The sequence below is a fragment of the Ailuropoda melanoleuca genome, chromosome 15 (genome assembly GCF_002007445.2).
Source record: "Ailuropoda melanoleuca isolate Jingjing chromosome 15, ASM200744v2, whole genome shotgun sequence".
Lineage (NCBI taxonomy): Eukaryota > Metazoa > Chordata > Mammalia > Carnivora > Ursidae > Ailuropoda > Ailuropoda melanoleuca.
In genome coordinates, this window is record NC_048232.1 from 21,262,779 (window position 1) to 21,267,228 (window position 4,450).

At 45.4% G+C, this 4,450-nt stretch overlaps 1 pseudogene; it reads right to left on the reverse strand.

Moving 5' to 3' along the window:
* Positions 1–832: 832 nt before the first annotated feature.
* On the reverse strand, positions 833–1,410 carry LOC100468972 (annotated as a pseudogene).
* Positions 1,411–4,450: the final 3,040 nt, after the last annotated feature.

Below are 4,450 nucleotides of genomic sequence, written 5' to 3' on the forward strand. Positions count from 1 at the left end.
CAGTCTTTAAATTTCACTAATTCCTGGCTATTGAGCTCATTAGGTGTTAGTAGAACAAAAGGGTAGCGAGCTTTGAAAAATGACAAACGATGGTTGTTTATTTAAATTCCAAAAGCATAGTCTTTAAAAAATACCTTTGGTATGAATTTTAAAGACCCTCTAATTGATACAATGATCAATTTAAAACAATCAGATCTGTCATCGCCAGAACAGCTACCGCTACTTGATTGATTTTAGCTAATAGATATCAAGCAACTGATGGCCCTTAGAACAAACAGGAAGCCCCTGTAGAAGGGACTGTTTGGCTGACATATTATGGATATTATTGTAAAATTTTGTCCTGTTAGTCGTCAGTCAAAGAGAAAAAAGTAAAAGTCTTTCACAAAATGCCTCTGAGGGTGGGGTCGGAGGGGAGCTGAAATTTTTCTTTTTCTTTTGGCGAGACGTTAAGCTTGATTTCTACTCTCACATTCTTATAACTTGTCATAAAGTCCTCATCCCTACCTCAGAGATGGCAGAACCTGTAATAAGCAATCCCCACTCCCCCGCACACACACAGCACATAAATTTTAATGTCCCCCCTTTGGGGGACGGGAGGTCACCCTGCACACTTTGGGAGACATCCCAAAGATCGTCTGGCACTTCCGTACGGTAAGGGTTGGGTCCAATCTCTTGCTGGCTTAGGAAACTAAAAGGCACATGAAGTTGGTGGCTCAAGCCCTCTGGGCTGGGATGGGGCAGAAAGGGGACAGGGAGGCGGTCTGGGACAGACGGGCCGACCATGGGAATGGGCTCGAGTTCTTGCGACACAGGTAGCTGACCCTGGGTGGTGCTAGAGGTGGCTGTAGGTGCTGCTCTGGTGGCCTTCGTCTGCCTCGTTCATCAGCTCACTACTCTGGAACCATAGCCGGTCTCCCTCTGGGCCCCCTCCACGGAGTCACTGGCATGTGTGACCTTCCTGCCAATGCGGATACTGAAGTCCCCCCCCGCCCCCCCGGTGGTGCCAGGGCAGCCTCAGCTGGGTTGGTGTGTCCCACCATGGCCCTTGAGGTGCAGACCATGTTAGGGTCTTTCCAGACCACGGCCACCACGGGGCCGGAGCTCACGTAGCTGATGAGGTTGGGTAGAAGGGCTTCCTCTGCCGGTCATGGTGGTGCTCGGCAAGGATGTTCTCTGTGCCTGCAGCATCATCCTTCCCGTCAGCTTGAGGCCCCTTCTCTCAAAGCTCAGGAACCCATCTGCAAGGAGTTACCGCTGCACCCCATCTGGCTTCACCGCAACAAGGGTCCACTCCTGGGTCCAGGAGGGCCCTCCTGAGCTGGGATGCAAGAGCAAGGTTGGCCAGGCGCCGGGGGCCCGAGGACTGCTCAGCATCCCTGGCAGTGAGGCCCACCCCAAGAGGCCACCCATGACCCCCTGCCTGTGGCCTACTGGCTCTGAACTTTTTTGTGAACACATCAGAAATAGAATTGGTAATAGACATGTTTGCCTGTAACATTTACCAATTAGTTGCTGTCCAAGTGGATGCATAACAATAAATTTGTTATAGTCTAGCACTATGATTTTTGTGAAGTTGGCATATATCTGAAAATTTAAGAAAAGTGGTATTCATTTATTCAACAGGTATATATGTACTAAAGTAGGAGATGAGGTTGGAGATGGGGGCAGGGGCCAGGCCTTGTACTGTCTTATAGGCAACAGCAAGGAATTTGGGCTTTAATTCTAAGCAGATTGGAAAGAAATGGAAGGGTTTACAAAATATTGATTTACTGTCTAAAAATATCTCTGTGCTGAGTAGAGAACAAACGGCAGTAGGGCAAGACTTGAGCGCTTATGGCGATAGTCAAGGCCAGAAAGGATGGCAACATGAATTGGGGATGGGTCAAGGGCAATGGGGAGAAGTTGGCAGCCTCAGGTTATAAAGTCTGGAAACTGGTGGTTGAGCAAACAGAGAAACCAAACTCCACTAAATACCTAGACCTTCCTATCTTAGATGAAAGACCATCTTGCCTCTTTTTATTCTTCAACCTGAGGTTTTGGAAAAAGATCTACAAATCATGCCATCTCATCCATTCTGTGGTTAAGCGTCTGAAGAGATCTGTATGACCAGTCATGCAAAACAGAGAGCAGAACATACAGACCTCTAAATATTTAAAAATGATGTTCTGACAACTTTTTAAAGTTCCAGATGAGTAGTTTTCAATGGAGAGAGCAAGGTAAAGCTCTCTCCCTGTTGAAGGATCCTAGATAATCGTTGGTAAGAACACAGTTCCTATGTATCTGAAGCCAATTTTCTACTGAGTGGAGACGCTGCACGCAAGGAGGCCACACAGGGTATGGGAAGGCCAACAAGTGACATTGAGATTGTCTAAGCAGCAGTCCAGTATTTGGGCGATGCCAACAAATGATTTGTGATTCTCATATACATACTGAAAGGTCAATTTGGTTGAGGAGTTTTTTTAATTTGAAGCTTTCAGGAAATGATTTAGTGAGGTGGGTTTGGCCAAGGAGAGAAGCCATCACTTCTTTTTATTTGTCATTCCTACTGACTGTTTAGCACAACACCAGTACAGGGAGGCCCTGCATTTTCTGCGAACACATTTTTCATCTATTTGAGGCTACAACAGATAAACATGCAAAGCAATGAACAGAATAGCTTGGACACTGAGAATTCCAATATGGAGGAAAGAGCATAGACTTTGAAGTCAGCCATAGCTTCGAATTCTGCTTCTTGCTCCTACCAACTGAATGATTTCAGGCAAATTACTAACCTCATGGTCTTTTTTAGTTTTATGTGAAGAAAAAAAATGGAGGCACGGGTATCTTTTTTTTCCTTCCAGTTTGCTAGGATTAAATAACAAAAACTGAATGGAATTTTTTTTTTTAAAGAAAGAAAAAGGAAAACTGTGAACAGTAATAAGTACTTAATGTTTGTTTTGAGATTCCAGAAAGAAATTTTTAATTCAGAGCAAAAACAAAACAAAACAGAGAAACAACCCCCCCCCCAGCATCCTCATGTTGAAGGAATTAGGGTAATCATTGATAAGAAAAGATAAGAAAACAGCATATCCATTTGTTGTAATTGTCTCAAGGTTGGAGATGAATGGGAGTGTTCGCTTTCGTGCTATTGAAAAATCAGAGGCTAGAGAAGCCTACAATGTGCAAATCGTGCAGTACAGGCAAGGGTAAAAGGAATTAGAAAGGAAAGACGAGTCTAGGCTTTTAGTAAGCTGGAAACTATTAGTCTCAGAAGGCTGATTAGAATGTGGATAAGCATGTGGGAGAAGGGTGTGACAGGAAACTGGAAATATCTATTACCTTTCTCTTCTGCACTGAAATTCTCTTCCCTGGCCAGCATCCGGGCCCTTAGGGCCGGCCAAACCAGATGATCTTTCTGTGTTCCTTTTCCTGGTTCAATTTCTGCAGGACGCTGACTCCCAGCCAGAGTCACTCAAAAGGTCTCTGCTTTCAGAGCAGGTTTCCTGCCAACTCCTGTCTCCACATCTTCACAATCAAGGTAGACTCTTAAGCTGCCAAACGCACTGGGACAAAAAGCAGAATGACTCCGATTTCTTAGAAGCAACAATACATACGGAGCTCCTCTCTTCTGCAGAGAAGCTTATGGCGTGCTTTGTAAAATAGAGAGATCTGGAAATCGGTGCTTCATCTCAAGGCCCAAGAGAACTCAGAATCTAGGCTAAGGGCCTGTGGTTATGTGAAATGAGATTGCCTTGAGATTCAAGTGGAAAATTCCACTCATCGCGGGCTGGTGGAGAGGGAGGGTGGTCTGTGAAGGAAGGACAGCCCGGGGTACTGTTGCTGTTGGGAGTAAAGGAGCAACGTCCGAATCCTGTGCACAGTGTGTGTTCAGTGAATTTGAATTATTATCTCCAAGTAGTGTTTCCTAATTTGCCTAGTGATAAAAAACCACGTGGAGGACCTTGCTGCATTTGAAGATTTCCAGGCCCCTCATGGAAGATCCTATTTCAGTTGGCCTAAGGAGGGGTGGGGGATGTGGAATTTGTATGCTTAGAGAATGTCCCAGAATTCTTTCGTTTTCTCTTAGTTTAGAAAACATCACCTTAAAGCAATGGTTCTCAGAGTTTGAGTGCTTGGGTCCCCTAGGTACCCCACCCTTAGAGTCCTGGGTGGGAGTGAAGAATCTGCATTTTTAGGAGATCGGGTTAATTCTGACACCCGTGGTGAGGGAAAGAGGCTTGCCCACCAGCCCCCTCCCAAAATAAATGTCCCCTTAAAGAGACTCTCTGACTTTTTGTCAACTATTCCCAAACTTCGGTTCTTGGCCCAAATATCAACATTACTGGGGCCTGGAAAGGGAGGCAGGTGAGCGCCTTTCAATTCCCATTATCCTGCTGAGATTCTAAACTAATAGGTTTGGGGTGGGGCCTGTGCCTCTGTGTATTTTAGGGTTCCTAGGCAAGTCTGTGGT